This window comes from Ursus arctos, unplaced genomic scaffold (assembly GCF_023065955.2).
Source record: "Ursus arctos isolate Adak ecotype North America unplaced genomic scaffold, UrsArc2.0 scaffold_9, whole genome shotgun sequence".
Lineage (NCBI taxonomy): Eukaryota > Metazoa > Chordata > Mammalia > Carnivora > Ursidae > Ursus > Ursus arctos.
Window position 1 is genome coordinate 1,675,038 of NW_026623111.1, and position 14,823 is coordinate 1,689,860.

At 44.3% G+C, this 14,823-nt stretch overlaps 1 protein-coding gene and 2 pseudogenes across 2 annotated transcripts in view; 1 reads left to right on the forward strand and 2 right to left on the reverse strand.

Moving 5' to 3' along the window:
• LOC113245700 (E3 ubiquitin-protein ligase RNF4) overlaps positions 1-14,823 on the forward strand; it is a 207,212-nt gene that overhangs the window by 76,635 nt on the left and 115,754 nt on the right. The window lies entirely within an intron of this gene.
• Positions 7,051-7,670, reverse strand: LOC113245702 (Golgi SNAP receptor complex member 2-like; annotated as a pseudogene).
• Positions 8,074-8,519, reverse strand: LOC123000330 (mitochondrial pyruvate carrier 2-like; annotated as a pseudogene).

Here is a 14,823-nt window from a genome sequence, read left to right on the forward strand (position 1 = left end):
TAAGTGAATATGGCCTGTAAACTTTTGTCTTTTGTAATGTAGGTTTTTGTTTGTTTTTTGGTAGCTTATTTGATTGGTTTTCCAAGTGTTTCATGGAGTTTAACACTAGAAGTATTCAGTGCAGTTGTAAATCTTGACATAAATCCAACAATTAAGCCTTATTTAAATTTCTCGTTTACGTTTTTCTCTACTTGGTTTGTTACAAATCGATAGGTGCCCTGTTTGATGGTTGGTAACATCTGTTAACTTTACTGGCTTTTGCATTATATATTCAACATGTTTATTTTTATATTGAGTTATGACCTTCATATCTTTATTAAAAGTATACCTCCTATTAACAGAGTAACCTTGTTACTTATAATGTTTTTCTTTTCCTTTTAAGATTTTATTTTTAAGTGATCTCTAGACCCAGCGTGGAGCTCAAACTCAAACTCCCGAGATCAAGAGTTGCGTGCTCCACTGACTGCACCAGCCAGGCACCCCACTTATGTTTCTCTGGTTCTAAGTTGCTACCCATGCATTCATTTTATTTGCATTTGCCTGCTTTATTTTGCCCATTTAAAAAATTCTGTCATTTTAATAGTAAACACCTGCCATTTAGCCTTAATGATTACTATGTCCCTACACTCTATTAAGCACTTTACTTGTCATATCTCATTTGATTCTGTGACAACCTTCTGAGTGGATTTTTTTTTTAATACTCCATTTACAAATAAGGAAACTGAGGCTTGCAGTGTTAATGACTTGCTTAAGGGTGAACAGTGAGTAGTTTTCCACCACAGTTGTATGGTATTTTACATGTATATTTTCTAAGGAGCCATAGGGTTTGGTGTTGCTTTGAAAAATAAACAAACTTGGGGCACTTGGGTGGCTCAGTCAGTTGGGCATCCATATCTCTTGGTTGCGGCTCGGGTTGCTATCTTGTGGGTGGTGGAATCAAGCCCCACATCTTGACTCCACACTTGGAGGGGCGTCTGCTTGAGAGATTCTCTCTCTCTATCCCTTCCCTCTGACTCATTTTTGCTTGCTCTCTCTCTCCAATAAATTCGTAAATCTTATAAAAAAACAATAAAAAGGTAAAGAAAAATAAACAAAATTAGGGGCGCCTGAGTAGCTCTGTTGGTTAAGCATCCAATTCTTGATCTCGGCTCAGGTCTTGATCTAAGGGTTGTGAGTTCAAGCCCCACGTTGGGTTCCATGCTGGGTGTGGAACTTACTTAAAAAAAAAGAAGAAAAAAGAAAACTTGATATTTTTTCGTACATTATGAGGTATCTCTGTTTCTCAGAAGAAGGAAAATGAGTTCTGGTGCACCTGACTGGCTCAGTCAGTGGAGCATGTGACTCTTGATCTTGGGGTTATGAGTTCTAGCCCCACGCTGGGGGTACGGATTATTTAAATAAGTAAAATCTTTAAAAATAAAAAAAAAAAGAGGAAAAAAATGAGTTTTGCAAAGATGAGTGACTTTTCAAAGTTACACAGCTTATTAGGAGGTAGAGTTGGGATTTGAACCCAGGTATCCTGGCTCCAGTCTCTCTATACCAGACACCGCTGCCTTTTTGCGGTTTCTCTTTGTAACCACTGCTACTGTTCTATTTGGGTTAGTCTGCCCTTGATCGTAAATGGTGCTGAGAGGTGAAGGTATTCCAATATATTCTTATTTGTTTGTTTATTAAAACAATTTTTTTAAAGTAATTTCTGTGCCAGCTTGCGGCTCCACCTCATAACCCTGAGATCAAGAGTCGTGTGCTCCGCCGACTAAACCAGCGGGGCACTATTTATTCCAGGCATATTTTATTTAGAAGCATGTGTGTGTATGAAAACAAAGTCATAGCTGACTCAGTTTTGTTTGGGGTGGGACCATATGGTTTTGGGGGTAATGTTTTAGTAATTTTTCTTCATGCTGTTTTGTGACATAAATTCAGATAACTGGAAAAATTTATCAGCATTGATGTTGCTATTCTTGGAAGATGTGTCAACATTTTAAAAGGAAGCTTAATTCAGAAATACATATTTTTGTAAAGACATACTTTTGGGATTCCACAACTTGTCTCATGTTCTCTTTACCTTTGACCATCACAGTGTCTAGTCAGTGCTGTTGAACATGTAGGTTCAGAGGTACCAGAAGTCCAGATAACTAGGTGTACTGAAACTACTGTCACCTGGTACAACTATTCAACTCTTGGGTACTAAGACTTCAAACTTATCAGAACCCAAAGTTGTGGGGGTTGGAAGGAAAAAGTTTCTGGATTGGTCCAGAAAGCGTAAATCAAGAGATGCGACTTGCATTTGGACCCTTCTTTTTTGGAGAAGCAGCACCATCTATTGGGCATCTGTGCAGAATATATATAGCTACCTCTCGTGGGACAGCTCTCTAACCCCAAAGGTCTCCTGTTTGATGTGGTGAGTCCCCAGTGGGCCATTTCACCATTCTCTGCAGCCAGCTGTTTTGGGTGGTGGAGTATGTGACAAGATGAGTGAATGTCATGACTATGGGTCATCACCTCACTGTTATCCTAAAACAAACTCTTTGGTCATTGTTGTGTCATAACAGTGAAAAGTTGTACAGCAAGTCCATAGATGGTGACATTGGAGAACAGGGTGTATCAGTCTGGGTCCGATCAGGAGACAAACCATATAGTAATTTAAACAAGGGAAATTTAATATATTAAGAAATTAGTGAGTTTTGACAGAGTAGCCATAAACTGGAAAGAGAACTCTAAAGTATACTGCAGGCTGGGATAATACCCCCCAAGGAAGGATACATTTGGAAGGGGGCCACACCCCAAGACTGGGGTTCATATCTTGTTGGAATACAGATGGTTGTAGCTGGGTTGCCTGGGCCAGAGCTAGTCCATACTCACTAGGCAAGGAGGATCAGTCTGGGGTGCAGGCCAGCTGAGGCAGGTGGGTGGGCATGCAGAGGCAGTCAGCCCCCCGGTAGGCGTGCTGCCTGGGGTGCATTGTGTCTGTGTTTGGAGCGCCATGGAGACATACCTCTAGGGTTCAGGTGGGCAGGCGTGCAGGCATCTGGGAAGCACCGCCAGACCTGGTTGCTGGAGCAGCAGCCCCCTTAACCAGGCACGCACACACTTCTTCTTCTTTTTTTTTTTTTTTAATAATGATTTTTTATTATATTATGTTAGTCACCATACAGTACATCCCCGGTTTTCGATGTAAGGCTCGATGATTCATTAGTGCACACACTTCTGTCTATCACTTGGGCCGGGGCGGCCCCAGGCCACTGTGTGGGACAAGGTTGGATGGTAGGTAGTAGGCTCACTAGGCAGCAAGCCCTGCAGCCAGCCCTTCCATGTGCTGAGGCATGGGGCTGAGGAGAGGGTGCAGGAAGCAGTCACTGCGGCTGGGGCACAAGTCCAGGCTCCCTGGGGCTCCTCCCAGCTGTGTTGTTGCTCCCTGAGTGAGTCCAGTGCTGGAGCAAGCACGAAACACCAAACACCACGGAAGCTGTGCTCTGCAGATGCCTAGCATCGGAAAATCCAGGTCACCCTCCGTGGAAGATCATGTCACTGCGCACATTCATCGTTCGCATCCTTGCTGCCATGTCTCTGTTCGTGAGCATATTTGAACAAGTGTTGGGCAAAGAAGCTCAGAGACATGCACATGCAGTGCACCTAATCTCATTCACTGAGTTCTGAGAGCTGCTTCGTCAGTGGCTGTCATTGCTGAGCATTCACAGAGGACACAGATTTCCTTGTGCTCCGTGCCCATCCTCAGACCCCTTCTCTAGAGCCCTCTGCCTCCGGTTATCCCTTCTTGTTCTTTCCAGGTTCCTGGGCCAGCCAGCCAGATAGCAGCTTCCGTCAGTACGTTGGCGTAGATCTGCTTCTCTGGCCATTTCTCCTCCCTGGCAAAGTGTACAGGCAAGCACACTTCTCAGACTTGTGCTCACGGGTGATTTTCCCTCCTACTGGGCCTTTAGGACCCTGTCTGAGTAGAGGGTCAGCTCCAACCATCCACTGCTGGCCGGTGCCAATGTTATCATTTAGAGCCATCTATAAAGAGACTCTGCATTTTCTTCCTTTGTTATTGGTCATAGGTGTCATTTTTGAAGTGGCAGTGCCAGAACTTAATTATGCAGCATGTGTGTGATTTCAGGGTCGTTTTGCACAAGTTCTCCCAACGGGCAGCCCACGTAGCTGCTGTGTCAGCATCTCCTGTCTGCCGCCATCACTTTGAAAACCACTTCTGCTTGTTCATTCCGTGGACGCTGCCTGTCGTAGGAGTGACATTATGGAAGGTGTTAGAAGAAGAAGAAATGTGCTTGGGACAAAGTCTGTGGTCAGTTTCTTGGGGGAGAGAGAGGAGCGCGTGGTCGAGAAGTGCTGTGGGAACAGGAGGAGGCCAGTACTAACTGCCCAGACTGGGAGAGAGTGGGAGTGGGGTGAGTCAGCTTTTAAAGAGAAGATGCCTGAGCTGCACTGAAAGATGAGAGGTACTTTCCAGGCGGCTAGCGGGAGGAGGTATACTGGCAGATCTGTTGTGGTGGTGTGAGTACAGGTGTGGGATTCACACTGCCTGGATTTGAATCCTAGCTCTGTGATGTCAGATGGGGTTCCCTGATGGGTCTGTTCCACATCTTTAAAATGAGACGGTAGTGCCTGCCTTTGGGGTCAGCCTGAGAGTTATCAGAGGAAATATGTGTATGGCATTGAGCACAATGCCTGGCACTTGGTTCTTAGCTTTGTAGTCTGATGTGAGTCGTTTCCTGTCCTTGGGGCTTCTGTAGTGATGTGCACATCTTTTTATATTAGTACTCCTCATGATGTTGAAACTGTCCACCCCCTGCCATTTTCTCAAGAGCCAGAACATGTATGTGGTCTTCAGATCCATCTCCAGCACCTTTCAGGTCTTCCATAAACACAGACTGAACCGTACAGAGGTAGCAATGTAGGAAAAATGGAATATTTTCTAACCGTCAGGCGTGTATCTATCAATTTATTTCTTTTTTTTTAAAGATTTTATTTATTTATTCGACAGAGGTAAGAGACAGCCAGTGAGAGAGGGAACACAAGCAGGGGGAGTGGGAGAGGAAGAAGCAGGCTCATAGCGGAGGAGCCTGATGTGGGGCTCGATCCCATAATGCCGGGATCACGCCCTGAGCCGAAGGCAGACGCTTAACGACCGAGCCACCCAGGCGCCCCTACTTTCTTCTTTTTTTTTTAAGATTTTATTTATTTATTTGACAGAGTGCACAAACAGGAGGAGCAGCAGGCAGAGGGACAGGGTGAAGCAGATTCCCCGCTGAGCAGGGAGCCTGACATGGGGCTTGATCCCAGGACCCCGAGATCATGACCTGAGCCAAAGGCAGACGCTTAACCAACTGAGCCACCCAGGTGCCCCTGTCAGTTTGTTTCTGATACTATGTTTTATTTGCATTTAACCTTTATTTGCACTCACCACAGACCATCAGGTGAGAACAGACACCTTTAACGGGGTGATTACTTGGCAGTTTCTTTTGCATCACTGCAGTTGATCTTCGGCAGATCTGGCCCAGAGTTTCCAAGCATGGATCTGAGTAGGTGTTTGGTTCTGGGAACCCCATAGCCCCTTTGCTAGAAGCATCTAGAAGAGCCAGCTACTCCGAGGGGACACTTCCAGAGCTTTCAGCCCATGATCACTTAGTCTCTTCTGATTTAGTTTTAGTTAACAATTCTAAAAACATAGAGCAGATACTTTAAAAAATAAAATGTATCTTAACCCGAAAAACAGAGTGAGTAATTTAAAAAATATATCTTGAGATGATAAGAATATAGTGCATAGGTGGAATGCTTTTTGAGCTTTCTGGTCCACAGTGATTTTAAAAAATTCAGTCTTTGTGAGTCTTCAGTCAGATGACATTCATTTGAATAGAGCAGAGAGAGTGACCTCGCCCTCAAGGAGCCACCATATGTGATCCTGTGTGCAAACATGGTCATCCTTTATGAATCATAGTGCTGGCCAGCACTGGATGGCCGCTAACTCTGTGCCAGCCTGAAGCTTGAAGCACTTACTGCCTCCTCCGGGCAGGCCGATGAGGCAGGTATTCTGGGATGAGAGCACTGAGGTGAGGGAAGGATGAGTAATGCCCGTGTTAACGCACCAGTGAGTGAGGCTGGGCATTCTGGCCCGGAGCGGGCGTTCTTAATTACTTCAGTAGTTTGTTTTTTCTTTAACTTTTCATTCTTTTTTTTTTTTTTTTAAGATTTTCATTTATTTATTTGACAGAGATAGAGACAGCCAGCGAGAGAAGGAACACAAGCAGGGGGAGTGGGAGAGGAAGAAGCAGGCTCATAGCGGAGGAGCCTGATGTGGGGCTCGATCCCATAATGCCAGGATCACGCCCTGAGCCGAAGGCAGACGCCCAACCACTGTGCCACCCAGGCGCCCCTAACTTTTCATTCTTTACTTGGAAAAATAAACTTTATTGAGGTATAATTTACACACAGTAGGATGCACCCATTTTAAACGCACAGGTCTGGGAGGATTGACAAATGTCCGCCACCCCAGTTAAGACTCAGTTCTTCCTCTCTCCTCTGGCCCCAGGCAGCCATTAATGGTTATTGATAGGATTTGATTAAAATCTTCCATCTTGCTAGCTATTTTCTGTTGATCATTTATTTCTTGTTTTCTTTTCCCTCTTTTTCTGCCTCTTGGTTTAATTTAGCATGTATTATGATTCCATTTTCTCTCTTCTATGGATTTAGTATTCATACCTCTTAAAATATTTTTATACTTTTGCCTTTGGGTTTTTAGTGTATATTTTTAAAAAATTTCTATTTACTTATTTTGAGAGAACAGGAACTTCTTTCATTTCCTAAGTACCATGCTTCTTGGTGGCACTAGCTTCCCCACCAAGGTGTCACAGAAAACAGAGCAGATTTGAAACTCCCACTGGATTGCAGATCACGATTACTCCCGAGGGGTCTTCACAGTTCAGATGGGCATACATTTCAGAAGGCAGGCTCTGAGTTCCCCTCTCTCTCTCTCTCACACACTCACACAGACTCTTACACAGTGGGAACGTTGTCCAGCTGGTGGGCTTGGCTGGCTCATGTCAGGTACTGTACTCTGAGGAACATGACCAAACAGGTGAGCAGCATCCCACCAATTCTCAAGTACTTGTTCTGGAAAGCCTGCTTCTCCCCTCATGCTGTAACAAGTTCAGCATGTTGGCAGTGTCAGGAATCTTCTTCTGAGCCTCCTTCAAGGTCAGTCTCTAGGCCCTCAGTCCTTCCAGAATACTGCGCCGGACTCCAGTGAGGTCATCTCTGCCGTGGTGAATTTTCTGGAGGGAAGAGTTGAACTGCTGTGAGTCATCTGTTAGGATGGCGGTATCTGAGTCGTTAGTGGTGGAAGTGTGATACGGAAGCTCCTCTTGCCATCGCTCCTGCTCCCTTGTGTATCACCAATGCTGGAAGTTTCCAAGCGGTCTACATGTGCTGGACATGATACTTTCAGTGGTCAAAATGAAGTTTGGCGTTCTGTCTTTTGTTAGAGGGCTCCTTGCTGGACAAAATCTCCAGATGTTCTAGATGGCTAAATATCTGATCTATGTTTGCTTGGATTTTGTCTTCTACTAAGTGCAGAGACTATTTGCCATCTCAAGTCCTCCCTTGTGAGACTAGGTATTACGGACCTGCTTGTGCATTTGCTGGTACAGCGGCTCCATGTCGCCAGCCTTGCTGGGTCCAGCCTTGGCTTTACAGTGTATATTTTATATGTTTGTTGGTTATTAAAAGTTTGCTTTATTGGGCGCCTGGGTAGCGCAGTCATTAAGTGTCTGCCTTCGGCTCAGGGCGTGATCCTGGCGTTGCAGGATCGAGTCCCACGTCGGGCTCCTCTGCTGGGAGCCTGCTTCTTCCTCTCCCACTCCCCCTGCTGTGTTCCCTCTCTCACTGGCTGTCTCTCTGTCACATAAATAATAAATAAAATCTTAAAAAAAAAAAAAAAAGTTTGCTTTATTTTTCTGTTGAATCAAGTATTAGCCCCCAATTTACAGTTTGATTTTTTTTTTTTTTTTGGTGCCTTCCAAACAGTAGCACAGTGAATATCACCTTGTCAGTAGCCAAATAATAAATCAGATTACTCCCAGTGGTTATGTCCACATCTAGATTGTTCCGGTGGTCAGGAACTCTTATTTGTTTGCTTTAGCTTTTAGTTCTTGGTTATATCTCCAAACGTAAAAGAACTGAAAACCTCCTGCTGCCCCCACAAAGAAATGAATAGCAAATAGACTCCAGCTTTTTGGAGTATAAGTATGAGTGAGCATCCTGGCCACATAAACCCTTTAGCCATCAGAATAGCAGATTGAGCTGTGCTGAGTTTCTCTGCAGGTCTGGCCGTGTTAGCCAGTCCAGCGCACACCATCCCCCATTTCATAATTGGAGCCCAGAAAAGACTGTTTGGGACCTGCCAGGTGGTTGTACAGAGGCCTCAATTTCTCTGCCAGCAAGAGCTTCACTTTATCAAGAATCCAGTGGTAGGTGGCCGGAAGGCCCCACGGGCCAGCGGGTGACATCTCTGTGGGAAGAGTGGTCGTGGGCCGCCAGTGGGATAATGGCTGTGTGCTCCCCACTGCATAAAAACTAAGGGCACTCGTCACTTTCTCTTGCCATAGTGCCTCACATCTTTCTCTTCCCTTACAGGGTACATTTTAAATTCATCCAAAGTTTACCTTCAGATGACACTGTACCACTTCACAGTGTAGTTCAGGCGTACTTCGTTTTATTGTGCTTCGCAGATACTGCGCTTCTTACAAAGTGAGGGTTTTTGGCAACCTGTGTTGAGCAAGGTTTTTTATGGGTGCAATTTTTCCAACAGCATTTGCTACCTTTGTGTCTCTGTGTCACAGCTGGGTGATTCTCAATATTTCAAACTTTTTCATTATTATATTTGTTACGGTGATGTGTGATCATTGATCTTTCATGTTACTGTTGTAATTGTTCTGGCGTGCCACAAACTGTGCCCATTAGGACAGTGAACTTTTGTTTTAAGACGGTGAACTTGATTGATAAATGTTGTGTATGTTGTGACTGCTCTGTGGACTATCAGTCCACCTCCCTCTTCCCCCTCCAGCCTCCCTGTCCTCTGAGATGCAGCAATATGGAAATTAGGCCGATTGTAATGGCCTCTAAGTGATCAAGTGAAAGGAAGAGTCACACATATCTCACTTGAAATCAAACGCTAGAAATGATAAAGCTTAGTGAGGAAGGCATGTCTAAAGCCGAGATGGGCCAAAAGGTAGGCCTCTTGTGCCAAAAGGCCACGTCGCAAACGCCAAGGAAAAGTTCTCGAAGAAAGTTAAGAGCGCTACTCGTACTCCAGCGAACGCATGAATGATAAGAAAGCAAAACGGCCTGATTGCTGATAGGGAGAAAATGGTGGTGGTCTGGATAGGAGACCAAACCAGCCCCAGTGTTCCCTTAAAGCCAAAGCCTAATCCAGAGCAAGGCCCCGACTCTCTTCAATCCACGAAGGCTGAGGGAGGTGAGGAAGCTGCAGAAGAAAAGCCTGCAGCTAGCAGAGGTGGGTTCGTGAGGTTTAAGGAGACACAGAGGTGCCGAGTGTGGCAGCACGTGCTGATGGAGAAGCTGTAGCAGGTGCTGCAGAAGATCCAGCTGGGATCGCTCGTGAAGGCGGCTCCCAAACAGCAGATGCTCCGTGTAGACGCAGCAGCCGTATCTGGGGAGAAGATGCCATCTAGGACTGTCCTAGCTAGACAGGAGACGTCAGCGCCTGGCTTCAGAGGCTCAAGGGACAGGCTGACTCCCCTGTTAGGGGCTAATGCAGCCGGTGACTTTAAGTTGAAGCCAGTGCTTATTTACTATTCTGAAAATTCTCAGGCCCTTAAGAATTACGCTACCTCTCCTCTGCCCGTGGTCTACAAACGGACCACACGGCCTGGACGACAGCATCTCTGTTTACAGCACAGTTTACCAGAGATCTGCAGCCCACTGTTGAGACCTGCTGCTCAGAAGAAAAAGATTCCTTTGGAAAGATTACCGCTGGTTGACTTTGTACCTGGTCAGCCAAGAGCTCTGATGACGTATGGCGAGATCAGTGTTGTTTTCATGCCTGCCGACACAGCGTCCATTCTGCAGCCCACGGAGCAAGGAGTGATTTTGACTTTGAAGTCTTACTATTTAAGAGACACACTTCACAAGGCTGCAGATGCCGTAGATGGTGATTCCTCTGCTCGAGCTGGGTAAGTCGAGAATCTTTTGGGAAGGATTCACCATTCCAGACGCCATTAAGAAAATGTTCCCATGGTTCAATATCAAGACTAACAGGAGTTTGGAAGAAGTGGGTTCCAGCCCTCATGGAGGACGTTGAGGGGTTCAAGGCTCAGCGGAGGAAGTCACTGCAGATGTGGCGGAAACAGCCAGAGAACTGGAAGTGGAGCCTGGAGAGGTGAGCGAGCTGCTGCCATCTCAGGATAACACTTGAACGGATGAGGAGGTGCTTCTGTGGAGGAGCAAAGAAGGTGGTTTCTTGAGATGGAGTCTACTGGTGACGATGCTGTGATGAAGATTGTTGAAATACGACAAGGATTTAGAATATTGCATAACCGTAGTTGATAAGGTGGCGGGGTTTGAGAGAACCGACTCCAATTTTGAGAGAAGTTCTACTGTGGGTAAAATGCTATCAGGCAACATCACATGCTACAGAGAAATCATTTGGGAAAGGAAGAGTCGATCAGTGCAGCAAATTTATTCTCTTGTTTGAAGAAACTGCCACAGACACCCCAACCTTCAGCAGCCCCCCTGTGATCAGTCAGCAGCCGTCACCATCGAGGTAAGACCCTCCACCAGCAAAAGGATTACAGCTTGCTGAAAGCTCTGATGATGGTTAGCATTTTTTAATAGATGTAGTATTTTATAATATTTATGGTAATTTAAAAATGAAGTTTTTTTTAAGATTTTTATTTATTTGACAGAGAGAGACAGCGAGAGAGGGAACACAAGGAGTGGGAGAGGGAGAACCAAGCTTCCTGATGAGCAGGGAGCCCGTTGCGGGGGCTTGATCCCAGAATCCTGGGATCATGACCTGAGCTGAAGGCAGACTCTTAAAGATGGAGCTGCCCAGGCGTCCCAAAAATGAAGTGTTTTTAAATTAAGATATGTACATAACTTTTTTAGACGTAATGCTGTTGCACACTTAATATGCTACTGTATAGTATACTGGAAAACCAAAAAATTCATTTGACTGGCTTTATTGGCAGTGGTCTGGAGCTGAACCCATAGTCTCTCTAAGGTATGCCTGCATAAGTGCCTTACACAGTAAATTCCCAATTCTTCTTCGTGCTATTGATGTTATTTATTTTGCTTTTACATATGCTGTAAATACACAGTACATTGCTATTTATGCTTTTGAAAGTGATCTTTTAGTGCAATTCTTTAAAAAAGGGAAAAGACTGATTTTATTCTACTTGTATTACAATTTTAGGGCTCTTTATTTCTTTTTGTAGAGCCAAGTTTTCATCTTATTCAAATTCTTACTGCCTAAAATACCTTCTTTAACATTTCTTGTAAGTTAAGTCTCCTGGCAATGAATTTCTTCAGTATTTATTTCTGAGAAAGTTTTTCTCCACTATTTTTAGAAAGATATCTTTGGTGGGTATAGAATTTTGACTTAACAGGTGGTGGTGGTTGTTTTTCCCTTTCAGTACTTAAAAAAATCACTGTCTTCTGGTTTTCATGGGTTTTTTGTTTGTTTGTTTGTTTGTTTGGTTTGTTTTTTCACAAGAAGTCTGCTGTAATTCTTGTTTTTGTTCTTCTGTATGTAATGTCTCTTTTATCTCTGGCTGCCTTCAAGATTCTCTCTCTCTCTTTTTTTTTAGCGGTTGGAAGTGATGTCATGAGGCAGATTTGTTTTGTTTTCGTATTTTACCCTAATTGATGTTCTCTGTGCTGCTTGGATCTGTGGTTTGGTGTCTCGTTAATTTTGGAAAGTTCTCAATCATCATTTCTTCTGCTCTGTTCACCTCTTTGTAGGATTACAATTACATGTAGTAAGAATGTTTCATACTGTTTCATGCTTCTTGTTTGTTCCCCACCTCCTTTTCTTATTTGTGTTTTACTTCGGGTGACTTGACCTATCTTCAGGTTCACTGATTCTGTAGTGTTCATTTCTTTGCAGAAATTACCCCTCTGATCTGTTGTCCACCTTTTCTGTTAATAGTCTTTAACTATTTAAATTCCCTGTTAGCTCCAACATCTGCTTCATATCTGAGTCTTGGTTTGATGATTGCTCTTGTCTCTTCGGAGTGTAGTTTGTTTTTGCCTTTTGTATGGTTATACAAAATTATAATTATTTTTCAAAGCCACACACATTGTATAGGACGGTAGAAACTGAAGTATATCACTTTTATACCTGGAAAAGGACACAGTTTTCTTTCTGCTAGGCCTTTAGTGCTGTAGTTTACATTATTCTTGTTAAGAGTTGGCCTGGGTTTAGGATTTGTTGTTGCCATGGTTATTGTCAGTATACCACAGCCTTCAAATTTCTGTAGCGGTGGCTTATGTCTAGTGTGAGGGTGGTTTACTAGAACTCTGTAGTTCTTTTTTTTTCCTTAAGATTTTATTTATTTGAGAGAATGAGAGTAAAAGAAAGAGGAAGTGAGCACATAGAGGGAGAGGGAGAAGCAGACCCCCTGCTGAGCAGAGAGGCTGACCTGGGGTACGATCCCAGGGTCCCCAGATCATGACCTGAGCCGAAGGCAGACACTTAACTGACTGAGCCACCCAGGTGCCCCTACAACTCTAAGTTTTGTTTTGTTTTTAAGATTTTATTTATTTATTTGACAGAGAGAGCACAAGCAGGGGGAGCTACAGAGGGAGAGGGAGAAGCAGGCTCCCTGCTCAGCAGGGATGATGCTGGACTCTGTCCCAGGAGCCTGGGATCAAGACCTGAGCCGAAGGCAGACGCTTAACCGACTGAGCCACCCAGGCATCCCTGTAATTCTAAGTTTTAAGTCTTCCCCATTTGTGTTGCTTCACAGAATGTGTATTTGCACACCGTTATTCCTCTCCTGTCCCTCCTAGTACTAATCTTCAATTAACTTTTATTTGAAGCTTTTTTTATTTGGACATGTATGGCAACCCTGAGTCTTGGGGTATGGCCTGCTCAGTTCTCCTGTCCCTTCCTTGGCTGAAGTTGTGGGCTCATTGTGTAATCCTGCCCCTTCTCCAGGAGTTGTCGAGTGTTCACCAGAGCCCTTCCCTGTATAGATTAAGGCTTCTGTTCCTTAGTGGAGATGGAGGGGAAGGACCTGGGTAGAGTTTCTTGCCCCTCCCACATGGCTGCTGTTCTCCTGCCCAGTTCTGTACCACTGTCAGTAGTTTTTAGAGCTCTTTCAGATCCTTTCAGTGATCCTCTACTGGGTTTCATAGAGAGGTTGCAAAGGGGTGCAGACTTCCCCAATTTCTGTGATCCCAGGAATTGTCCTGACAGCTTTCAGTCAGTCTTCACAATATGTCATCTGTTCTCAACAGACTCATCTTGCCAGTGTCTGATTGCATCTGTCTCAGGTGAGTGTATGCTCTTTCATTGCAGGCATTTAGTTTTTGGGCCAGTTTGCTTTGTGACCTCAGTTGCCTGATAGGTTCAAAAAAAGTAATGGACTTGAAATTAGTTGGTTTTCATTGTAAGTATGGGAGCATTGTTCCCCTCCCACCGCCCCAGCTCTTTCCATCCTGGGGCAGAAGTCAGAAGCAACCATGTCTTGAGGAACAGAAGTTTTACTAAATTTGATGAGGTCCGTTTTTTCAATTCTTTCTTTTATCATTAGTGCTTTTTAGGGTCGTAAGAAATCTCTGTCTACCCCAAGGTTGAAATCGTCTGTCTACTTTATTTTTTTTTTATTTTCTTTTTAAAGATTTTATTTATTTATTTGACAGAGATAGAGACAGCCAGCGAGAGAGGGAACACAAGCAGGGGGAGTGGGAGAGGAAGAAGCAGGCTCATAGCAGAGGAGCCTGATGTGGGGCTCGATCCCATAACGCCGGGATCACGCCCTGAGCCGAAGGCAGATGCTTAACCGCTGTGCCACCGAGGCGCCCCAAGATTTAAAAAAGGGAAAGAGAGAAGAAGGCTTCTGCTGAGCAGAGAGCCCAACATGGGTCTTGATCCCAGGACTCTGGGATCATGACCTGAGCGGAAGGCAGAGGCTTAACCAACTGAGCCACCCAGGCGCCCCCTATCTACTTTAAGTAGAAATCATTTCTGTCTCCAAGGTTGGGAATATTTTTTTTTTGTTTTCGTATTAAAGTCTTACAATTTTAGCTTTTTATTTTTTTTTTAAGATTTTATTTTTAAATGATCTCTAGTACCAACTTGGGGCTCAAACTTACAACCCCAGGATCAAGAGTTGCATGCTCCACCAACTGAGCCATCTGGATAACAGACCTATTCATAAAAGGGAAAGTTTGATCTTTGAATAGAATTTTTAATTTTAAGTAGGGACCCCTGGGTGGCTCAGTAGGTTGGGCGTCTGCCTTCTGCTTGGGTCATGATCCCAGGATCCTGGGATTGAGCCCCATGTCAGGCTCTCCGCTCTGCGGAGAGTCTGCTTCTCCCTTTCCTTCTGCCTGCTGCTCCCCCTTCTTGTGCTGTCTCTCTGACAAATAAATAAATACAATCTTAAAAAAAAAATAGAGCTATTCATTCTTTATGCTTTAGTGCTTTTGATATATTACTTAAAGATGTTTTCCTTCAACAGAGATCATAAAGACACCAATTTTTTTTTTTTTTTAAGATTTTATTTTTGTCAGAGGGAGGGAGAGTGAGAGAGAAAGAGAGAGAGCACAAGCAGGGGTAGTGGC